Source organism: Triturus cristatus, chromosome 6, assembly GCF_964204655.1.
Source record: "Triturus cristatus chromosome 6, aTriCri1.1, whole genome shotgun sequence".
Lineage (NCBI taxonomy): Eukaryota > Metazoa > Chordata > Amphibia > Caudata > Salamandridae > Triturus > Triturus cristatus.
The window spans coordinates 1,088,690,342-1,088,716,134 of NC_140589.1; the positions used below are offsets into that span (position 1 = coordinate 1,088,690,342).

The following is a 25,793-nucleotide window of genomic DNA, read 5'->3' on the forward strand; positions in this document are numbered from 1 at the left end:
GAGTATGTTTTCGAGCCTCTTTATCATTTGCCCAGTATTTGATGTAACATAGGAGGTGTGCAATCATCAAAGAATTATAGATGCATATATCTAGATCTTTGTTTTCCCATCGATATAGGTCATTCTTACTCAAGAAGCATTGGACTTTGCAAGTCGCTAACATACTAGTGTCTTTACTGACTATATGAACTACGGTTATTTTGGTGAGTGGATTTTTATGCTCAATGTCATAGTGAGGGAGACACCAGGTTGCATTGTCGATTCTTTATGTACCCTCACGTAACCTTGTACGTTACTTCTTTCAGCTCAAATTTGATTTTAACTTTAACGTGGTTGCTGATATTTTGTCCACCATCTCTCTGGTCTTTGCTGTAGCATGTAACACAAGGGTGTGTTCCGGTTTTTAGAATATCACCACTCTCCTCCGACATTTGGAATCGTGTTATCATCTGCGTAACCAAATGCTAAGGCATATTTTTGCTTTTCCATATTCTAGTACTCTTAACTACACCCATGGTGGTTTCTCAACTCTGGGTGACGGCTCACCAATCTTTTCTCTCATTTCTTATATTTCATTGCTGTAACTTAGAAATATATGTAAGGAAGTTATAGGAGAGTAGGGTCTGCTATCCTATGGTCACCCCAAATTTTTGCTTTTTGCTTCACTGGTTTTTGACATATTGAGGCTGTGGGCCTGCTAATCAGACCCCCAGCCTGCTGTTCTCTCTAACTAAATTGACACTATGCACCCTAGGTGCATAACCAATTGGAATTGGATCACCCTGTGAGCCCCTGTACCAGTGTACACTAGGTACCCAGGGCATTGGTGTATCCAAGGCCTACCAGGGGCTGAAGCATGTATTGTGCCACCCCTGGCCTGGCCTAACAAATTTGACACAACTGGCTGATCACTCAGCTGGGGTAAGTTGGTGTAACCACCTCTTACTTAGGTGCAGTATACCTATACCCAACCTTAAATGGGACACCTGGTAACCTACAAGTCACTCCTATGGCAGGCCTTGACAATCCTGAAGGCAGAGTGCTTGGTTCCATGTGAGATGGTGCTCTGGCATGAGCTGAGCCTGTCTGCAGTGGTCGGAACAACTTCCTTCTACCGTTTCCAGATATCGTCATACCATATACTCTTAAGTGCATTATGAACCTCGCGGTTAAATGCTATCTTTGGTTTGGCTTTATCAAAACATGTCGAGTAAGGTGTCATACGAATTGGAATACTAACCCCTCGCCAATTCTGGCGACGGGGTTAGCATTCCACCCTTCTAGAGGGACACGACATGTACAGTACCTGAAACCCGGGTAAAATCAGACATAGCCTCAGCTCCACAAAATGGATGCTGCCACCACAGACACAAGTCTGCCCTCCTGCTGCTGGGAGTCCTTCCAGCTTGGGAGACGTGGACAAAGGGTTTCCTGCCAGGGGAGGTGTGAGCACCACCCCAGACAGGATTTTGTGTATTGGTCAGGTAGGGCTTGAAAGAAACCAGACATGCCTGAGGCTCACAAGGAGCCTCGGTGCATATGCCAGTTCAATCCGGTCCTGGGGCACACCAGTCCCGGGCCTGGGGCGAGCTGGACAAAGGATTGGGGGTGTAACCACCCCCCTTCCTGGTCCCACCCTTAGGGAGGGACCTAGCAGGTAGTCCGGCCCCTAGAATCCGCTTAAAGGTAGGAGCTGTGTCCTAAGACTTCAGACATCCTGGAATCAACTTAACTACAAGAAGAAGACGGGAACTTCGACGCTCTGCCGCACAGAGGACTGAAGCCAATCTCCCCTGTGGTCAGGGAGTGACCACCTTGCTAACGCAAGCACCATCCAGTGAATCAACGTCTGCTTTGCCGCCGCCTCCCGCCGGAGCCCGAGCCCAGAGACTGACAAGACCTGGACCTCCAGACCTCTCACTGCCCGATCCACAGTCCATGAAAAGAAGGAACCCGTGGAGCCACCGAGACACGTGGAGCCAGCCATCTTGAAAAGACCACGACAAGCTGCAAGCGCAACAACCGAGGCTCCCTCCAAGTTGTGCTTTGGGATCTGAGAAGCCCAACACCCGAGCAGCATCTGCACCAAAGGTGAGCCCTCCAGCATCTCCACGATCTGCGTGGGGCCCTTCTGCATTTTGCCACTCGACGCGCCTAACCGGTTGCTGGCCCGCTGGCTAGTGGCCATCTTGGCGACGAACTTCAAGAACTACACTGCTGGTCTGGTTGCTCCAGACTGGCCCTTGCTCCCCTCCAAAGGAGCAGTCCCTCTGACCTTGCTGGTCAGAACCATCAGCTTATTTCGTTTCCTGCAACAATTGCTTTTGCCAAGGCTTGTTTGCTTCGATCAAGTCGTCGACACCGCCGACAGCGAGAGCCTGCGTGGGACAGCTCGTGAACCGACTCCTGGACGTCGTTGACCTTCAGGGACCACATGGCTGCAGAGACAAGCTACACCTTTCTTCCTGTTTGCACCCGACATCGCCTGGTACCCACCTGGTGCCACGCTGGTCACTGGCTAGTGACTGTGAACACTGTCCCCTCTGCTTACAGGTCTTCTACAACTCCGATCCACTCTGGGATCCACCGCATCTCTTCCGGACCGATCGCCTGCAGCATCTTTGTCTTCAGGCTCCATTGAACAGATAGAAGAAACCCGACGCACTTCGATACCTATGCACCCGCTTCCTGTGGGTGAGGTAAAGCTGGCACTCCGGTGCCCAAGTGTAGAGTATCATCTCTAGTGTCTGTGTTTCCAATCTTGAGTTCATAGTCCATCCGGAAGATCCTTTTTGCAGTAACTTTGTAACTTTTACGCACCCATTGAAAACCTATGGGAGCTCGCGTGTTGACTATTTGCTCTGCACACGCAACCCGTGGACCTCCTGGTCACTAACTGAATTTAGCTCCTTGTAGGCCCAGCGATTCTAGAGGCCCTAGGCCTTTTCCCTTTTCTGTTCGTGGTACTTATACCACTATTTTAGTATATGGTTTGAGTGGCCACCAGGGCCTATCCATATAAAGTGCAACTTCTGTGTATTCTAACGTATTCTTGTTTAACGATTTGTGCTCCTGTGCTCATAAAGAGTCTAGGGGATACTTTGAGAAATAAATACATATATATTTTCAATATATATCTGTGTGGTGTCCTTTCATTGGTATAAAAGGGGGTTGCATTTGGTAAAACAGCTTGCTTAACACGTTTCACGAGTTTAGCCTCAAAGACTGCTTAGCCTACGCTACCACTAGGGCAGCTAGTCCGAAAAGGTTGACTTACAACCACACCATAAGGGTTGCTTGGCATGGTACAAGGTGGTCACTTTAACTAGTGAACATCATATACCAGGCCAACTTCTCACAGAAGTGAGAAATTTGTATTGTAATTTGGGTTCTATTGTATTTAATATGTCTAGCCCTGAAGAAGTCTGTGTTTTATTCCACTAAAGACAAAACACGTGTTGGCTAGAAGGCTAGAAAAACGTATTCATGTTGAAATTTGAAACACGAAAATAAAGAACAGAAGAGGAATTCTACGGATGCTATTTGTGTGAACTCTTATGATTTCTATGGACTTCATTTGCTCAGGATATTAATTTTGTTTCTGCTTGTAAATGTCCTTTTCAGGACTGCCCATCAATTGTGGTTTTAAAGCTTTCCAACCCAAACGGTCTCTGCCTAATTCTGCATATGCAGTTCAATTATTTTTGGTAGTTCGTGTTCCTGTTCTAAAGGACTGAATTCCCTTAGGCGTTGGCAGATAGCCACTGAAGCTGCTTCCCCTTTAATATTAGCTAGTAATATGGCTGACACCTTGGCATAGTTACCTAGTAACTTCATCCCTAAGTTCAGAGCACGCTCTGCTCCGTACTCGTTTTGTATTTGTCTCAATATATCCAGGATCACTGCTAATGAAGGAATACCACGAGTCCTGGTAAAAATGGCAGCAAAGAGTGTACCTCAAGTGGTACAATCTTCTACTTGTGGTGTTCTTCATACTGGGTAGTATTCGGGAATACTGCCACTAGCTGTGTAATTTTCTGGGCTACCCAGAATCGCATTTGTTCACGTTTTGTGGGCATTTTGCCCATCACTGCATGTAATGTTTGTGGTGTGATTTTAGTTGCTGTACGCTGAGCTTGAGTTCCAGTTGTTGCAACAATTGCTGGTTGGACTGTAAGTGTCCTCATGACGAATTGCGTCAAGTTTCTATAGATTTTAATTAATTCTTTGCGTTGTGTGAGTAAGTCTCCTACTGGCATTGTTTTAATGTCAGGATGTGGTGTGTAGTCCGGTAATATTGGCCATGTTGCACCTTCTCTTCCATATTCATAAGAGACAAGGGAACCCAAGGGTAATTAAGGACCTTGGGTAATAGTGGAGTACAAGAAACAATGGTCCTCAAACGAATAGAATAAGGGTTAAATAAATATAGTTCAGAATCGATACTATATTCTGGATGTCCAGCCAGACAACCGGTTTAATTTTGCAGTAAAACAATGCACACATATAGGAACAAAATACATGTGGGACACAGTCCTGTATCCAATAAGAACAGTAACATTACAAAACACACAAGGGCATTTCAGGCAAGACAATAGGAGTTTTTTACATTATCCAATGTTTTAAGCTTTTGCAAAACAGTGAATGCACTTTTGTACACAATGGATTAATGCACATGCTGTTTAGTAGGGGTCAACGACAATTCGATCCTGTTACGAGGGTAGTAGGATCATCATCAGGACATTAATGAGTACATGCCTGATTATAACAGAAATTGCCTTTGGGAAAACAAACAGGGGTGATCTAGAGAAGGGGAGGGGTAAGCGGTGATTGAAGAAAGAATAGAGAGAGGAGATTAGGGCGATCCACTCACGGCATTTTGAATTTTGTCACAACAAGGCGCATAAAGTACAGGTGTGGTAACCAGGAAGCATGCTGGTGTGTGGGCATGAGTCGAGTTCATAAACCATGAGACCCGGTGGAAAGGGTCAAGGAGGGGTGGCGCGCAGAACAAAGGACGTGCTAGTGGTGTACGTACTGCCAAAACAATGGGGAGTAGTTAATTACGCTCGAAGTAAATGGATGACTATTGACGAAATGGATAGTAGCAAGGAGCGGAATTAACGCGTATTAAGGAGACATGCGTGGTGTGAGTGCCACTCTTCTTCTTATGTGGGGTAGGGCGCCATTAAACCAGTATAAGTGTTCCTGGTATGTGAGCGGAACCTCAATGTCCTCAAACGGACAATATTCCGCTGGTGCATCTCCTTCTGCGTAGGAGTGAAATGTTTTTGATCTGGCATTTGCTGCTGGGAATGTAACCCACTAATCAAATACCTCTGTTCTGTTTGAGTCATGCACCAATCATAAAAACAACTATGCCACCCGTAGGTGTTAAACCAAGCTCTAGCAGTTTCAGTGTAACCATATTTCTAAAATTTGGAGCAATGTGTATTGCGTCTACATCCTCCTCCTCGTCTGAGGGGCAGTGCTTGTTGCAGTGGGTCTAAGACCTGGTTAGTCATTTTTTTTAGAACACTAGTTTTTCCAAGGGAACCACGAGAAGGTGTTTTTGCACAATTCTAGGGAGCACTGTGACCTTCAAGCTTGATTAACCAACAGCCAATAAATAGGATTTTTCGCCTACTCAGCTGTGGCGGAGTTTGTGCCCACCCACTCTAGACGTCTCTGGTGTTTTGTGAGTAGGGGTCTCTGAGAATAACACGACTGAACTACTCAGATTCTACAATTAAATAAGTACCCAACCAACATTGGCGGCGCCATGTCGTGTAGTTCCTATATAACCTATACAGGATCTGCGCGTTTGGATAACATAAACTGTGGGATTGGTGGCAGACTGATTCCATGCACCCCCACCGGATACATTAGCCTATCTGTATTAGCTAGCTCACAGTGCCACTATAATCCCCTCTTACTAAGGAGAGAATAGATTCTGGCAACCTCAGAACATGACAAGCCTGATCCCTCAGAATCGTGGAAACAATGTACTACTTTTCGTTCAGTCACTCGTGCTCACTTAGTTTGTCTCAGAGATACACAGAAAAAACATACCAGGCGTTTGTCAATAAGGATTTATTGAACAGTTGTTATTCTAGTGTAAAATAGATGAGCTGCAACAACCATTAAACAGTAGCAGAGATATATGATTAGAAGCACTAAAAGTAAATGGATGGTATAGTTCTATTATCTTGCAATAATGATGAATACATACAAGTATATAAAACACATGATAAAAAGGTACGTACTCCTACGATGCCTCCCGAACTAAATGTACCTAGCATCTGTGTAGGTGTTATGCCAACAATCCCTCTAGGATCTAGTCAACCCCAGAACCTGAGAATAAGAGAATATGGGACCTCGTCCTGGTCTCGAGTTGTACACTCCACAAAGGATGGTAGACCATTGCGAGCTGGAGTGTCTGCATGCAGGAACCTTAGCGTCTCTGGTCAGTGTGTCAGCCGAGAAGTCTCGGTCTCCTCTATTTTCCTAAGCAAGACATGATGTATATATACCAGGGTAACAGGGTCAAGACTAATTTGCATATGGCTGGGTCTGAACTGGGGTGGCGAAGTGATCTAAAGAATGATGATGGATTCAACCCAAATCTGTGACTGGGGGGAGTGTCTGAAAGGTTTCAGCGCTCCATCCATCATCTCTTTGTGTTTGCTTTGTTCGCCCTGTGTTGGCAGGGTATGCCCAGATGTTGGTCCCTTGCTCACTTTGCAAATGGATTCAAGCTAGCCTGACTGATGAGGGGTGTTACCCCGAAACCAGTCCCAGGATGCTAGTTTCCGGTCCAGGGAAGGCCTTGCTTGGCAGTTCGGGCTGGACTGTTCCCGTAAGGAACAGGGTCAAGACTGGTTTGCATATGGCTGGGTCTGAACTGGGGTGGCTAAGTGAGCTAAAGAAAGATGATGGATTCAACCTAGATCTGTGACTGGGGGTGAGTGTCTGAAAAGTTTCAGCGCTCCATCCATCATCTCTTTGTGTTTCCTGAAATGGAGAGCCAGAAGTCTGACACTAGGGAGATGAGGAGAGGCATGGGTCTAGGCAGGGTCAGACTGGCCGTAGCAGGCATCAGGCGTTTCTCCTGGAGGTTGGAAGGGTGGTGGCCCGGTTTTGGTGCTGGAAGCCTGTTGTGCAGCAGTGCTGCAATATCAGCCCCCAGTAACAAAAGCAGTAGTGCTTTATCCCAGCAAACCCTCCTCCCCCCGGGAGGGGGCTGGTCTGACAGAATTGCCAGGGCTGCTTTGGGTTTCCAGTCCAGTCCTGTCCATATCTGGTGTATTTTATTATCAGGATGATGTGTTCGTGAGGGTAGATGACAGATTGCAACATGATGAGAGAGTGAGGGTGGTACTAAAGATATTCTGAGAGTATGGTCTAAAAATTGGAAAGTGTAAATTTGGTTGTGAAGAAATCTCTTGCCTAGGACATAGAGTCAAAGCACAAGGAATACAGCCACAAGAATTGCCCAATTATGTTTTGAAAATGGTTGCACCGAAGAATAAGGACTAATTGAGGTAATTTTCCGGTATGATAGAATTCAATAGTAAATTTATCAATAATCTAGCAAGCAAGAATCCAAATGATAATGCTAATGAAGAGTAAAGCATCTTTTGAATGGAATAAAGCATATGAGGATACATTTCAGTATGTCAAAATAGGTTTAATGAATGCTGCTAAGTTGGGGACATATGTATCTGGTAACAAACTTGTCATCATCACTGATGCCGGTTCTAAGGGTTTGGGGGCTGTACTGAACCAAGAAGACCCAAATGGAGAAATAACTACAGCCTATGCCTCTAGAAATTCATTATTAAGTCATTGAGAGGGAGAGGTTGGCAGTCTTCTGCGCGTTGCAGAAATTAAAATGTTTTGTTACAAGGAAATGCAAGCGTATTTAGAGAGTAATGGGATCAAACACCACCTATGTGCCCCATACCACCCTGGTAACAATGGAGTAGTGGAAAGGTTTAACAAAACTACAAAGAGAGCAATCAATCAATAGATCAATCAAAGTATTTATAGAGTGCGCAGCTGGCAACAGACATACTGGCACTAGACACAAGAAAGGAACCACCATCCAGACAAATTAATCACTATCAAAGAGCCAAATCTTCAGTTGGGACCGGAGATGATTTTTCTTCTCCAAAGCCGAAGTACCATGGGCAACGAATTCCAGGGTTTGGTTGCCAGGAAAGTAAAGAAGCGACCGCTCCTGTTCGTCAAATGAAACCGCAGACATTTTAAAAGTCAGGCTGTTCTGATCTTAGGGCACACCCTGGCAGATAATGACAGATCTTGTTACAAAGACATCTAGGAGCCATTTGATTAAAAGACCGAAATGCAATGACTAAAGCTTTGCAAGTGATATTCTTTTTGATAGGAAGCCAATAGAGGTCTTCAATTGGGGACATACTGATTGAGTTTTAGGGACTCCCAAAATCAGCCTGGCTGCTGCGTTTTGAATTATTTTCAACCTATTTAACAAATAGGATGGTAATCCTAGATAGATAGCATTGCATAGTCCAGTCTAGATGTCATGGACGCATGCACAATAGCTTTCCATGTGTCTAAGGGGAAAAATTCTAATATTTTCTTTAAAGCCCACAGCAGAGAAAAACTTGTCCCTGCCACTGAGGAGATCCAGTGACCAAAAGAGTTTATTATCAGATTTAACCCCCAAGTTTCTAGCCACCAACGTGGGGGACGGCAACTCCTCTGGCCACAAGTCATTGGACCATTCATTAGCAGTCCATCCAAAAAGCAGAAGCTCCATCTTGAAGGCATTGCATTTTAAACAATTACAATTCATCCGCTCTACCACCTCCTGCAAGCACCTCTTGAACAAAGTCAGCTCATCTAAAGCCAGTTTCTCAAACTAAAACATAAATTGGGTGTCATAAACGCACAAAATCACTTTAATGCCGAATGTTTCAATAATATGGGTGAGCAGAGTATATACACATTGAACAGTGTAGGGCTCAATGAGGAACCCTGGGGGATTCTGTGTTTCAGCTCTTTATGAGGCAAGAAAAAAGGTTCCATGAATACCGATTATTCTCCTTCAGATAAAAACGATTGAATCCATCTCAGAACTGTATCACCAGTCCACAGATCAGCAAGTTTGGATAACACTAGGCGATGAGAGATAGTGTCAAAATCCACCAACAAATCCAACAGGATAAAGGCAGTCATCTGACCCTGATCAAGGCAATTTTTAATCACCTCAGATTCCTCAAGCAGGGCCTTCTCTGTACTATGTTTAAAGAGAAAACCTGACTGCGATGGATGAAGCAAGAGGTTTACTCCAAATACCTACTCAGTTGGCAATTCACCAATCTTTCCAGAACTTTAGCCGCTGCTGGCAGTAGAGAGTTTGGTCAAAAATTCTTTAACATTGATTGATCTGCTGCAGGCTTGTTAATTAAAGGGATGACCACGGCCTGTTTGCAGCATTTTTGTACCAAAGTAGTCGCAAGTGAGAACCTAAAAAAAATATTATTCACCTCAATTGCCTGGGCTAGTTTACTGGAAGGACATGTCAAGCAGTCAACCCAACTTACAGTGTAGGATCGCCTGCCGCTATTCATCTAATTAAATCTGGTTGAAGCTTGATAATATCCAAAAATAATATTCAGCCTAGAGCTATCATACCTTCAGAGAGAAACTGAATCCATTTGAACAAAAGAACCCTGAATATTCTCTAGGTTTTCCACAAAAATGGCAGCTAAGTTATTGCACAACTCTTGAGAGGCTGGGTTCATAATGCTACAAGCTTTGGATTCAACTAGCTAAAAGTAATGGTGTTCAAACAGATTCAACTAGTCAAAACAAATGTGTAAATCAGACAGGTGTTTTCAGGAAAGTACTAGATTTCAGACTAACTCCACACCAAACAACAGACCGAACCCCTTTTAGAATCAAATCGATTTTTATTGGCAGAACACATGACAAGAAAATACAGTGCGTCATTGCCTACAACCTATTGGGCCGGCGATTTCATGGGCAAAGGATAGAAAGCAGGGCTTATGATTCATAGAGCAACTAAATAGGTGAGTAACACAGCATGTCGCCTACAACCCATCTTGGGCCGGCCGCGTACAACATCTTGAAGTAAGAAATAGGCATATTATCATACGAATAAAACAAGAGCAAGTTCTAGAACACCACCCGTGGTCGTATGACGGTGCTATAAGGGCACACCATAGTTCGTTTGAAGTGAGTACGTCTGCGTTTAATGAATCAAAATAAGGAAAAAGGGAAAGAACCAGATTTCTAAACATATAAAACTCAGGCCCTCCCCCACCCCCTCCCCTCCTCCCTCTCGATGAGTCATACGCAGACCTAGGCCCAGGCATGTGGACCTGCATGAATGGGTGCCAGTACCCGGGGGTAAAAAGCAGCTACATGAGGGGCGTACGCCCTAGTCTCCTATCCGGCTCTCAGGGATCAGCTTCAGGAGCTGTAAATAGGCAGGGCAAGTTAGTTCCCGGAATTCCGAGGATAAGATTGTGATGAAGGGATCCCAGACCTTAGGTATTCAGATCTGTCCCCCAGTGTAGCCATGGACAATCGCTCCATGTCCAGGACAGGCCACAGTTGGAGCAGCAATTGAGATTGGTCAGGTATCCTATCGGTCTTCCAGCCCGCTAATAGAACCCGATGGGCAGCATTCAAAGTCAAGGCAATCTGCTTGCCTTTGATTGAGCGCAAAGGGAAGGTCAAAGCGTTGCGGAGTCCTAAGATAGTGTAGGTGGGGAATCTCTGTATAGTGGTAACAAAGGCCCTGTCAATCTCGTCAAGAATTTTGTCCCAGTATCTTGTAAGTTTTGGGCAATTCCATAACAAATGAAGAGGAGTTTGCGGGCTCCCACAGCCACGCCAGCAAAGTCTGTTGTTCTGAGAGCTCCACTTAGTTAATCGGGCAGCGGTATAGTATCAGTGGGATACAATTTTAAATGCGGTCTCTGTGTGCCCCATAGAGTATGCAAAATGATGTGATCTGTAAAAGATATCCTCCCACTTTGTCTGACAGGGTGCGGCCTATTTCTGCATCCCAACGCTTCTGTCCCGCAGAACGAGACCCTCTCACTCCCAGTGTGAGGAAGGCATATAACTCGGAGATTAGCTTGTGGTCATCTTTCTTCAGAAGAAGCCACTTCTCGAATGGTAGCATCGGTCTGCTGACCAGGGAGCGCAGAAGGGAGCTGGATGTCTAATGCGGCAGTTGCATGTGAAGAAAGAGGTCTGAACCTGCCAAGGCATAATCCTCTCTGAGATACTGTAAAGGGAACATGACCCCTCAGGTCGAACAGCAGCCCCAAGCGGTCCATTCCGGGAGGAAAATCTGCGTTCGGAAAAATTGGAGACATGGGAGAGGGAAAAGTGGTAAGATTTGCACGTTTAGCCACCTTGTCCAAAGCCAGCATGGTGGGGCGGTTGACTGGAGAAGAATAGAGCCCCCATGGGCGCGCTGACCTAGGTAGCCAGACCTCCCTCCAGATGTACACACCAGCCACTGTCTGATCCATAAATACCCAGTGCTTTTCCCTTATGGAACGATTCCATTCCACGAGATAATGCAGCAGCGAGGCCTGGTAATAACGAGTGAAATTAGGCAAGGCCAAACCACCTTCTTTTTTAGGGCGCTGTAACAAAGTTTTCTGCAGCCTGGGCGAGATCGTGCCCCATATGAAATGTTCAATCTCCCTTTGGATCTGTGGGAGCGCAGTCGGCGGGGGTGATAGAGGAAAAGTCTGGAAAAAATACACGGCCCGGGGTAAGACATTCATTTTTATTGCGGTCAATCTACTGAGCCAGGACAGGGGCAGGCACCGTCATCGGGTGAGATCTTTCCGGACGCGTGAGAGCAGAGTGGAGTAGTTTGCTTCGAGAGGAAGGAAACCTAATTCAAAGTTAGTGCCAGGTTGGAAGAGACAGCAGAAGGGCTGGGTAAATGTGAACACAAAGCTGTCCTGGAGACAGAGAGAGTTGAGACTGCAAGAAGAACGAAAAAAAACATATGAGGATATGATTGTCCACCCAATACAGATTGAATTAAGAATAGGAAATTGATTAAAATTCAAAGCATCCGCAATAAGTGATATGAGGTCAAAATTCACTAAACCCATGAAAATACTCACATTATTCCATAATTCTGTAAAAAGCCACGATGGAAAAATGTGGAATCTATGTATGGTGGTTAGGTATTGAAAACCATGTGTCAATGCCGAGCTTGTCAAGACATCAAAAGAATACAAGTTTGAGGGTAGTAATCAAAACAATAAAGATGACACTGGTGAGACAAAAGAGTGTAGATAAAGGGCGCTCTGGAAATGTTAGGTGCAGAGTGAGTACTCACCCTACTCTACCTCGAGATTTCTAAAAAAAACTGCATTGTCAAATAATTCACAACTAATGACAGTGTCTGTTATGTTTGTATTCTCAATCTTATCCAAGATAAAATGGTATTTTATGATTTGTTTGAAAGTATTTCCAGTTGGTACTATTTCTTCTTATGTTCTTATACGCCCATGTTGACCCCCAAGATTTTCCAAAGACTGCATAACCATATAGTTCACAACTAATGATTGTTTTGACATGCTTCATTTACGATTTTGTCCAAGAAAACATAATATTTCACGCATGTGTGGTGGTATTTCCATTTGTTATATTTCATCTCATGTTCTTATATGTAATTTACTATTTTTTTTAGTAAAAAGGGAAGATGTGTGCTATTTTCCTCTAACCTCCATTTCACCACGCTTGAAATAATCCTGTGAATAGAATGCTAGAAATTTAGGGAGCTAGGGGGAGAAACAGCATTTGCTGGACAGAAGCCGTGTGAGTGAGAAGTGGCTGGGGTGTTACCAAATAAAGCTCCCGATTTCCTGCAATTCTTGCTCCTTTGATGCTGTAATTCAATCTGACAAAAATCAAGGGTCAAAAAAAGGCAATGTGGCATAAAGACAAGGGTTAAAACAGAGCAAAGACCACAAGAAGTAAAAAAAAAAAAAATCAAAACAGAACAAGTGTGCACAAAATTAAGGCTGGAACAAAGGGGCACAGAGAAAGATCAAAGCAAACAGGAGACAAAGAATGGAGTGAAGAAAGATAATACAGATGGCAAGAATGCTAAAGCTGAAACAACCTGAGTAAGATAGAGAAAGAGAGCGACTAGGAGAGTAGCGAGGCGGGAGCCTCGACACTGTTGAGCCGGGTCCAGAATGGTATTGCCTGAACAGTGGTCCCGGCACAGGTAAGTCCTAGGAGGCTAGGAGAAGTATCTACTTAACGACTGGTCCCCATTGGACCGATTCAATCTCCCTGCCCTGAAGACCCACTCTTCAACTCATGAACATCCACCATCACTCACTACAATCACACTACCCCTATCATTACTCTCTGTCGCCAAACACCCACCATTATTACATCAACTGATCACACCAGGTACAGCAAACTAACAATTAACAAACACCACAAGGTGGATCTCAATCTAGACAGCTCGGACACTAACCACAGCCCTCCCGCAACTGAAATCACCACAGGCACTCCCATCTCGACCCCCGATAATCTGAACCCTCCCTCATGAACTACCCCTTCCTCCAACACAGACCCTTTTCCCCCGGCCCTTACTACCCCAATGTCAAACGTCATCACCAATCCAGCGGACACTTTCCTCCCTATTATCACTGCCCACTCCCCTTCCGCCGTCCCACATCCACATACACAATCTGTCTCCACTGCTAATCTCTCTGACATTCCCCAGAACTCTAACTTCCTACCTAAAATTTCTCTCCCTCCTCCCTTGGACATTAGACCCACTACTCCTCCTCCGAACACCTTGAATGGTAGCATTACTAACCCGGCTCCCGCGTCCTACCTCTCCCCTCTCCTTATCCTACTGATTCCGTCCAATCCCTGACCCCTGTTCTCTCTCCCGCCACAGACCCAAGTCATTCTCGGCCCCTGCCAAAAACATTACGCTTTTTCAGCTCAATAACACAGCAACTCAACAGAATGGAGCGGAAAATTAAATCCCTTGTGGCCAATTTCCTATACTTACAACAAGACCTTCTCAACAGGATCAAGCCACCGTGCTCCCACTCCCTGAGTAGATTTGCTCCTACCCCCCTCAATACCTCTCCCATGGCCCCACAGAGCATTCTTCGGCCCTCCATTCCATCAGCGAGTCAGGCACTTCGACCCAACCAGGATCGCCACCCCTTTTCGGTACCGAAACCTGATGAGATCAACGACTCTTACCTAGCTTTGAGCCAGAATACTGCCCCTTTCACCATCCCTATTATTATTGGCACTAACGGAGTCCCTAAAACTGTCCACTCGCCTAGACCTCCTGCTCAATACACCTCTATCCACTCAGCTCCCCCCATCATTGAGGCTCCTCAACTGCAGATCAGCAGTACAACACGCCACAGACATTGCTAAAGCTCTACTTGCTGAAGAAATAGACATCGCTTTCCTCACAGAATCCTGGCTCAATGTCCACTCCACCCCCATTCTTGCCATTCTCACCCCTCCCGGGTACAACATCATCAGACAAGACAGGCCTATCAAAACTGGTGGGGGACTAGCCATCATTCACAAAACTGGAATATGGATTACCAAACTCAAACCTGCAGAATACCTATCGTTTGAATACCTGGGTGTCGAACTCACTGCCAATCAAACCACCCATCAAATTTCACACCATCTACCATCCTCCTGGAGAGTGTGCCCTCTTCACCGAAGAACCAACAGACCTAATAACACGTTTCTCCCCGACAGACACAAAAGACGTGTTCCTGGGTGACCTCAATATCCACTGGAATGACCCAGAAAACTCCACTGTCCAGAACCTATCCAACCTACTTGAAATATACAACCTCAAACAACTCTGCAATGAACCAACTCACATCAAAGGTGCAACGCTGGATGCGATCATTACCAAAAATAAACTGATCTCTCTGAGAGCGATTTTTCCCATTGACTGGTCCGACCACCACCTCATTCTGTTCAAGTTTGACGCACTTGTCAGCCACCAACCTATTCGTGATGACAAGCCTAAGCACTAGACCAGAAACATCAAAGAAGTCCCTATAACCGAACTTGAATCCAGGATTCATGCCCATCTACAACTCCAACCCTCCACCTGGACGGCTGATGCCCTCACTACACACTTTAATTCAACAATGAAAGAGGTTTTAGACCAAGTAGCTCCACTCAAACTCAAACAAATGAGGCAAATCAAATCTAAACCCTGGTTCAACGTGGATCTTAATAACGAATGGCGTCAACTCAGACAAACGGAAAGGTCTTGGGGACTAAACCCTTCGATTTTGCACCTAGCGCAACTTAGATCTGCTCGGCTGGCATACAAAAAACACATTTTTAGAGAAACGGCGTCTTTCTTCCGCAGCCAACTAGATCTGGTGACAAACAGACAGAGAGAACTCTTCAACATTGTCAAAAGCCAAACTAACTGCACTCTCTCTCGCGAAATCAAAGCCACCAAAGAGCGATGTTAAGAAATTGCCACCTTCTTCTCTAATAAAGTCTCAAAAATTGATCAATCCTTCATCCAAACTGTAGGAAGGTGGAATCTGACTATATGACTGCCCCCAACTTTTTGCCTGGTATTTGGATGGTTTTTGACTAGTCTGGCTGGGATCCTGCTATCCAGGACCCCAGCCTATCTGCTTCCTCCCTAAAACTGATGCGAGTACCCTAGGTACAAACCAATTGGATACTGAGGATACCCTGTCAGCCCTTGTAGATGGTACCCTAGGTACCCAGGGCATGGGTCCCTCAGAGGCCTACCAGGGCGGCAGCACTTATTGTGCCACCCTGGGACAGCCATACCAAATGACACCCCCAGACCACTACTGTAGTCTAGGTAAGGTGGTGCTAGCACCCCCTTACAGGGATACAGGTACCCTGTATCCCACCTATGTACAACACATGTATTCTCATTGGTCACCCCTCAAGCAGGCCTTGCTAATCCTACAAGGCAGGGTGCTGGGATATGTGTGAGGGGGGACCCCTACCTGAGTAGGGCCCCTCTGCAACCCTCGTAAAAATCATTGCTGGGTTGTTTGTAGTGTAGCCATACCATATACTCTTAACCGCATTATAAGTATATCGCCATAGCATACTAACTTAAGAATGGCTACACAGAATCATATTGTGTTTGGTGTCAAACATGTAGGAATCATACCCCCAGTCCAGTCATGGGCATGAGGGCATGATTCCCCCCTGCTAGAGGGGCGATATGGGAAAAGCGGCAGAATTTAGACACCAATTTAAAAGTGCACACGTATCACAAAATGGATGCTACTCGCCACCCACACGACTCTGGCTGCCGGTTGCTGGGCAAAACCCCAGCCTCGGCAGCTGGACAATAGGGATCCTGTTGCAGGGAGGTGCCAGCACCTTCCCAGACAGGCTATGTGGATTGGAACTGGGTGGGTGCACCATAGGATGCCTTTCAGAGTTGCACGTAGGCTGCTACAGCGCCTACATTCTGCATACACCGCCTGGAACCGGTCCAGGGGCATCCTGCCCCTCGCCCAGGCGGGAAACACACAAAGGGGAGAGGGTGTAGCCACCCTTTCCAGCCTCAACTCCCATTGTTGGACACTGATCTGGACACTCCCCTAATCTTGTGGATAAAGGTGAATAACGTGTCCCCGGAGAATCAGATTAATCTTGGACTTCACAGACTTGACCTTCGATGAGCTGCTGCCCAGGTGTCTGAAGAAATCTCCCTTGGGGTAAAGGAGTTACCCCCCCCTGCTTGGCAGGCACCTGAAACACTGCAAGTGACCCGGTTGGAACTTCGCTGCTCCTTCGGACATCGACGACTCCTCTAAACCTTGAGGTGGGTTTCCTAGCATCCCAGAGGCCAGTGAGCGTGCCCAGCAAGTCTGAGCACCGTGGACCGCGTGGGTGCCGAGATCCCCGGTACCCCAGGACACCAGCCACCTCTTGCGTAGCACACGACCCTGACCAGTGGGGAAGTTGTGCTTTGGCCCAATATCGAGCCAACCTCTCAGCAGCAACTGTGCCAAAGATCAGCGCCCTAGCTCACTCCAGTGGCCCGTGGGCACCCTTTTACGCACTCCAAATTGCTGCCTTCCGCGGTCCATTGTCTCTCGACTTGTGGGCCCTGGCGGAGGACAATCCTTACTTTTAAGAGTTCCCCTGGTTGCTCCAGGCCTGCTCTACAATCTCCTTGAAGGAGACCTCTCACAGACCTCGTGGGTCTGCACCAGTAGCTGATTTGTTCATCTTGCGTGGGTTGCGGTGGCCAAGGCTTAGTGGATCCAATCCGGACACTAACACCGCAGCGACCCTCATCCTTCGTGGGACAGTCACCCTTCAGAAGCTGGCCTTCCTTGAAGCCTCCCGGAGCCCGTGGCTGCAGATCCAAGCTACGCCTTTTCCACTTGAAGCACCCGACATTGAAGGGCTCTTTTCCTTGAGCTCCCTGGTCACTGTGCCGTGACCCAGACTCTGTCCCCTCTGCTTTCAGGTTCTTCTCTACAAGATCTACAACTTCATTCTTCACGGCATCATCGACGCTTTTGGCTAGCAGCAGTTTTGTACATTTTCCCATTGAAAATCAGCCCGCAACCAGACATTGAAAACGACCTATGCACCCGGCTTCCCTGGGGCAGGTAACAGTGGTACCTCGGTACTCCCGTGGTAGTGGGCTCCTCAAAAGCTTAACTCTAAGTTTTTAACTTTGAACTCCTGCTAGAAGTGTCTTTAATCTGTGTAAATCAAACCGCAACATTCTCCATAGGCTTTAATAGAGATCCCGATAGCAGCTATTTCCACTGCACGCGCCTCCCGTGGGTCCCCTTCCTCATAACCTGGGGTGGATTCTCAAGGGGCCAGCGATCCTAAATGCCCTGGGCATTGTCTGTAGAATTGTCGTGGTTCTTATACCACTGTTTTAATATATGGTTTGGTCCCCCCCTGGGGCCCTGTGATTCCAGTGCTATTTATTGTATCTATAAATGCTTGTTTGAATTGTAACTTTACCTCTAGCCTCATAAAGAGACTTGTGGGATTCTGTTTAGAATAAATACATATATTTTATATATATACTTGTGTGGGCTACTCTTTCATTTGGTCATTCAAGAGGTTATCTATGGTAAAACAATAAACTTAACACTCCTTCAAGACTTAGCCTGAAGGCTGCTCTCCACAGCTACCACAAGGATTTTTTTCTTTAAAGGTTGTCTTTTAAGCCTATCACCTTAAGAGTCGAATTGGACTGGTGCAAGGTGGCCACTATAACTAGTGACCAGTATATGCCAGGACAACTTCTCACACAAACCTCAAATCCTCCTTCCCTCTTAACCTGCCCCCCTTTAATCACCGTTGACCAATCAGAAAGAGTTCTTAACAAGGACAATCAGGTCTGCCTCCAGCTAAAAAACAATGCGCATTGGTCCGACTTAGAGCTAATGTCGTAAAATGAGGTCTTCAGTATAATTGCAAGCCTAAAACCTTCTTCCCACACTATGGCCCCCTCCCATTCACAATTATAAAAGAACTCAACCACACCATTACCCTTTTCTGGACAAAACTCATCAACTCCGCTCTCATTTCAGGCTGTGTCCCAGACTCCCTTCAACTAGGACAAATCACACCCATACTCAAGAAACCAGGGGCCGACCCTAACGATCTCAACAACCTCAGACCTATCTCCAACCTCCCGTTCCTTGCAAAAGCATTGGAGAAATGCGTTCTCCACCAACTCAACAAACACATTGATGAGTTCAACCTCCTCATCACCTTTCAATCAGGATTCTGGAAAGGCTGTAGCACTGAAGCAGCTATGCTCAACATCTCTGACGATATTCACAGGGCTTTAGATGAAGGTGAAGCCTGTCTACTCATCCTTATTGATCTATCTGCGGCATTTGACACAGTAAATCATCCAGTTCTTCTGGAGGCCTTGAGGAGGCACTCTGGCATTAATGGCACAGTACTAAAATAGTTCACTTCCTTCCTTCAGCACTGCTCGCAACAAATTAAAATCAATTCCTGTCTCTCGAAGCCAACAAAAGTCACACTTGGGGGTCCGGCAAGGCTCTATCCTCTCCCCTTCCCTCTTCAGGAGCCCCACACAATCATCTTGAAAAAAGGAGTGAATTTGTACCTTTACACAGATGACACCCAAATCTATTACAAAATCAAATCACCCAGCGACATCCGACACCTCAATGCCACTCGAACCGAGATCCAAACTTGGTTCACCGCTAACCACTTAAAGCTCAACCCAGATAAAACGAAATTAATTCTATTCTCTCCAAAAAGTAACCACCGTCCAATCCAAGAGTGGCTCAAGAATCTGGATGCCCTAGACTGCCCCCTCATCCTATCCGACTCAGTTAAGTCTCTAGGCATTACCCTTGACAAGAACTTATCAATGGAGGCCCACATCAAAAACTCTGCAAAAGGTGCGCTTTTCTCACTAAAACACCTCAAGAAATTGAAACCTTTTCTTCCCCATGATGACCTCAAGACAATAGTTCAATCCCTAGTTCTCTCTAAAATCGACTACGGGAACGCCATCCTAACAGGGACTCCAAAAGCTCACCTAGCCCCGCTAAGGGCAGTGCTGAACATAGCCGCTCGACTCATATAATGGGGTAAAAAGATTTGAACACATCACACCAGCTCTCAACTCCCTCAACTGGTTTCCCATGGAAGGGAGGTGTATTTACAAACTGGTCTGCATCACACACAAAACCCTTCACTCTCCGTCCCCCAACTACCTAAACAACAAACTGGTAAAAGCAGGAAAATCCAGAACTCTGAGAAGCTCCAACTCACTCCTTCTTAACCCTCCGAAACTGAAACTGGATGTGGAACGCTCTCCCTAGAGTCCTCCGATGCAACCCCTCCTTCTCCTGTTTCAAAAGGGACCTGAAACTCCATCTCCTCAACAAATACTTTCCCGTCCAACGTCAACGAACCAAGACTTCAATATCCGAGTTTACTCCTCTCTCTTGACATTCAAGGATAGTTGGTGACCGGACTGTGTTAGCCACCTTCGTTTGTTTTCTCTCCCTCCCCAGCACTGTTTACCTATATTTCATGTTGTATTTTTATCTCTGTTTTGCTTCTTTACTGCCTTCCTACTATGTAATGCAATTTTCTTCTGTCTTTACTGTGTGTATGTAAAGCGCTTTGATACCCACGGGTCAAGCTAGCGCTATATAAAACTTATAAATAAATGAATAAATAATAAATTGCGGCTCTCATACAGTAGGTTCTATGAGGAGTGCAGGGGGGTGGTGGGCAAGGCTCTGAGGGGAGTGAGATGTGGAGCGTGAGAGTGGGAAAAGGTAAAGACTACCAGGAGAGAGGAAAGAGTGGGAAAAGGAAGGCAGTGCCACAGAGAAAATAGCACAAACAAAAGGAGCATGCAAAGGGCAATGGAAATGAGAAAAAAGCAGAAAAGAGGCTCAAAACAGAACAAGAGGCACAAAACAACGGGGTCAAAAATTGAAAAAAACAAGGGTCAGAACAGGGACAGAGAAAAAGGCAGAAAAGAGCTTTAAACAGTGCCAAGAGGCACAAAAAATAGGTCAAAATAGGGTAATGAGGCAAAAGGAGAAGGGTTAAAACGGAGCAAAACAGGCAAAACATGAAGGTCCAAGCAGAGCAAGCAGCACAGAACAAAGGCTGAAACAGAGCAAAGAGGCACTGAGCAAGATTGATGGGGCCGGGGTCCCTGATTTCAAAATACTCCAGAACCCTCGGACAATGGGCCATTGGTGCCTGCTTAGAAGTGTAGAGGGGAGAAATAACTTTTCACATCAGGTTCAGAAACACAATGATTTATGACTCCGAAGAATCACAGACTACAGGTTCTAAGTTTAGGGGTTTATTACAAAGCCAAAAATAACTGGCCATACAAGCACCTCAAGATGAAGTTGTAAAAATACATTGGAACTAATACAAAGCCAAATCTGCACGCTATGTTTAGTCTCTGGATCATGAAAAGAATGACAAAATCCAAAACCAGGACGCAGGCAATAAGTGTCGCTACATCAATATCAGACTTCATTGAAGGTTTGTACGTACAAAGCATTAGTCCGTCCCTACTCTACCACTAACGTGACATCTCTTCCTAGCATTCCCCAGGCAAGTCAGGAAAAAGTGTGTCCGCATGAACACTTCCTAAGAAGTACACACATGTTGTATGAGTCAAGTAGCCAAAGGCTACAGAGCTTGTTCTAAGATGCTACTTTTCTCACCATCGATCTCCTCTCTTCTCCTCACTCCACCCCCGGGCACGGTCCCTAATTCCAACACCAAAATCATAAGACACGCCCATTATACATCGTCCAATCATCTCATCCTGCTGGGCACCTCCTCATAAGTAATTTCCACTCAGTTTCGATACTCCCAGCTCCTGGCTCGATGACCTTGGTTCCCAAGCCTTCTCCAGTGAGAAAGAATGCTGTCTCACATTATCCGCACTGCTTGTACGCATTTATCTTCTCTTCCCTGAGCCTAACTCCTAAAACAAAAGCATTATTCTAACTAACAAAGATGAGATTCTCCACCTGCAACAGAAAAGTGAGAAAAGAACAAATCCAACATGCACATGAAATTCAACTATTAAACTTCTAATACGAGAGCCTTCAGGGAGAATACATTTGAGGCCTACAGAAATTGGCCAACATAAGGAAATAGCACATAGGCCTTACGAAACTACATATAAATGAACTCTTCAACTGAGCTATGTCCCGCCTTACATGAGCACATCAAAAACACGTATAATTGTGAGCAACCTTCAAAAATTGTGCATGTTAATATTTTCTCTAAACATGCATGTATTGCAACTTTAATTTCTTCACGTTTATATGAAAAATATACCTAACCCATCAGATTTCATATTATTATAGCACACATTCCATGTTGATTTGACAAAAGGATAAATGTAGGTGCGGACTACTCATAAATATGATGCACCACTTCAAATGAAAGCGCACAATCGCGATCTATCATTCCCCCCCTCTGATGACAAGTGTCATCACAACCATCTATAACTCCCTGTAGAGAGAATCAACCTAAATAGAAGTCGTGGCCAGCTTTTCCTGTCTGAAGTTTTCTAGACTTTTGAGATTCTACTAGTCCAATCAGGAGAATCACACAAACCACCACTAGAATTATGGGCTTCAGAATGTAACCAAGAATTCCCTTACCAAGGTTGGAAAACCAACTTCCAACTTTCCCAAGTCCCTTCCCAAACATATCCCAAACTCCTTCCATTGCCAAATCATGTACCTCTTGGTGAATCTCAGTTATGTTACTTATATACTTCCTCAGATCCTTGCTATGGTCTGGGATATAAGTACAACACTGTTGGACCGTCAGCATTTTGCAGACTTCCCCCTCTTTGGCTTATAAGACGTCTAGAGAAAGGCGGTTCTGCATCACCATGGCTCTTATCGACACCATCTCTCCATCCACAAGCAATAAAGACTGAGCTGTATTCACTGACAACTTATCCACAATAGTTGACAACCTTCTAATTTTTATATCGTTCAGAACCACTCCTAAACTTTGTATCATTGCTCCAAAGACATCTCCAACAATCTCTCCTGCACTCGTACCTAGCTTTTCTCTATGGTGTAGTCCTCCTTCCAATGGTCCCAAATTCTCAAAGTGGTAGATCTTAGGAAACACAACAGCCACATAACATGTGCCATACCAATTCTATGGCAACTGCACATAAGTATATTTCCCACACACAAAACACACATTCGGTACCACATGCACCGCTTTGCTTCCTGCAGGAACTTCAATTCTGAAAATGTGATCACACACACTTTGTCCAACGAAGATTTTATCATAATAAGTTTGTACCTGTCCAATGCAAAGCTTTCCTCACTATTCAAAATCTAAAGCTATTGGCCCATAGCTTCCTTTCGCCTTATGCGCTAACTCCTCTTTGGTCCACTCGAATTTATTTTCCCTACTATTAAGTGTTACAGCTAATTGTCTATGTCCATCTTCTACTTGATCTATAAACTTCTTTTCTATATCCGTTAGTAAGTACGTCAAATTATGACGATGAGCATAAGCTGTATCTAAAGTAACGGTAGGTATGAGATATTTCACTATTCTCGCTTCCTGCTTGTAATAATCATACTTATTTAGGTGCTTGTAAGCTGAACCTCAGAAAGCACTGCATCGTAATTCGAGAAATAATATTCATAGTGACCCTTACCATAAAACATACTAAGCAATAGACTACACGTAATACCATACGTCAGGAGTAGATGGTGATAACTAAACCCCTCCTCCACAGACACAGGCAACTGCATACACACAACAATCACTCACATCTATTGTATTCATGTACTCATACAACAGTTTTGCATAGGCATTCAACGTATAATCACCCTTAGACAAATCTATGTGTAACAATCAACTAGTTTGATCTAGCATAGCTTTATCTGCTCCTAATGTACTTTCTTTTGTGCTACAAGTAAGTGTGGATGTTCCTTGTATTCCTATCCCCTCAACTTCCGCATCATGTGATATATTTACAGAAACTATAATAACTACTGTTATTATTACTATCACTCGTACTATGAGTGTGCCTATTACGTACTTTGCTTTACGATTCACATTTACAGACTCCATTTTCTCTGAGGTCGGATCAGCACAGCAAGAGGATTCAATGCAAAGTCTTTTTCTCTGCCTCTGGTTGCTGTTCAACAAGATTCACGCACAGCTCCTTGGAGTCCTGGAAATCAATTCACAGTTTGTTTCACCCTTTTTTACACAGTTCAAAAGACTTCCTTAGCCCACTTTCTTCTTCTACAGAAAGGTCCCTAATTGTGTTCTCCCTCAACTCGGGCCTAGGTTATCTTCTTCAGCAAAATGTATTTACAGTTCACAGTTCAATTAACAGTCTCACTAGCTCAGAACCAATTTCAGCAATGACACACTGTAGAATTTCAAGACGAACTGCTGCAACTTCTTGAGCTGGTGGCTGATATCTAAAAGTGGGAAATGACAAATCTCGCAAAACCAAAGCCCTCACACCACTCAATATCAGAGGCCTTGGAATGCACTGTCAACACTCCATTGGCTTCTAGTCCAAGAACTAACAGTTACATTTCAATGATGAGTTCTGGAACTCTGCTGACCACTCGTGTAGACCTCAGTCTCCCCATCCCCACTTCTCCCGGCATCTGTAATCAGATAAGTCCACACTGGGGCAGCGTACCTCTGACGGGTACTGTTGCTCTTCTCAGTCTCCTCAAGCCTCTTGTGCTTGTTCTGTGTCGCTTAGCTCTGAGTCAGACGTTTCAGACACAGGGGCAAGGTCTCTTTCAGATGCCAGCCTCAAGATTTGCCTTATTTGTCTCACAGGCCAAGATTATCTTGCGAACTCCGCTATCCTCTGCACCTGATCAACTTCCACACCAGCTCTTCCAGCCGAGTCCGACTTTGTCCCACTCGCAACGTTACCGTCTCCCTCAGAGTCAATACCTGGGCCTTGTGTAGCGTGACCCCCCCACCCCCTCAGCTCGCTCTGGGGTTTGACCAGCCTCATCAGTAACCCCTACAGCTTGGTTTGTCCTCTTCAGTGGCTTCACAACCACGTCTGGATTTCCTTCTGGGAGAGGAGCCGTTTCTTCCAGGGGTCCTGAAACTCTGCGGGTGTGTGAGGCATGGATTCAGTTTGGCAAGCCTCCACACTTCACAGCTGTATTCGTCCCCAGAATCACTTGGTACAGAACCTTACCAGCGAACACCAGGACAGTTCTTCCTCACGTGCTTTCCAACCAATATCCAGACACAGGTTGTGGCAGAGGTCTTTCGAGGTCGGGCAGTCACAGCTTCAACCTGGTGAGACACAGAACGGAATATATACAATCAACAAGAGAGAGAGGGATACCGAGTCACTCTTAGACCCCCTATTAATAATCTTAATTAAACAACAGAAGAGTGCAGCCAACACAAAAGGAAAAAAGGAAAAAAACAAGGAAAACTGCAAAAAAGAATCACTCTTGTTAAAAGAACCCTCACTCGCCAACCTAGTTGGTGACATGCTTCATCATTGGGTTCCCACCAGAGACACAGAACGGACGTCAGCCAGTCCTTTGCAATATTCAAGTATCAAATCATCGGTGATGTTTATCAATGCTGTAGACGGCACTGCTGGCAACCGCATCGCACTCCCCATCAGGATCTCGTGTGGTGACAGTTCTGTCCTATCAAGAATGCTACACACATTCATCAGCACTAGGGGCAATGCATCAGGCCATTTCAGGGACATGGACAAACAAACCTTTGCCATTTGCATCTTGAGAGCTCTATTGATCTGCTCCACAAGGCCTGATGCCTCAGGTACAAAGCATCTTCATAATCTCACCATGAAAGTGAGTTCCTCTATCCGACTAGAATGAGGTTGGAAATCAGAAAACTGGAATCCGCTCTCTAAGCAGCAGCTTCTCCACTGTGAGATCATCAAACCTCCTCGCTGGGTATGCTTCCACCCACAGTGATAAAACACACACCACCACTAGAATGTACCTCAGTCCATTGCACCTAGGCATTTCTATAAAATCAAGCTGGATTCTATTGAAGGGACCCCCAGATCTCCCAATGTGACTCAGTGCAACCACAGTCTTTTTTCCAGCATTCATTTGTTGACAAGTAACATCTGAGACACACAACTTCAGCAAATGCCCGAAACCGTGGATTGAACCACATCT

The 25,793-nt window shown here is 45.3% G+C and overlaps 1 long non-coding RNA gene across 1 annotated transcript in view; it reads right to left on the bottom strand.

The window, feature by feature from the left end:
* Positions 1–20,919: 20,919 nt before the first annotated feature.
* Positions 20,920–25,793, bottom strand: part of LOC146821037 (uncharacterized) — a 46,402-nt gene continuing 41,528 nt past the window's right edge. The window contains exon 2 of the long non-coding RNA XR_014963083.1: positions 20,920–24,921. This is a non-coding gene — a long non-coding RNA (uncharacterized LOC146821037). The remainder of the gene's footprint in view (positions 24,922–25,793) is intronic.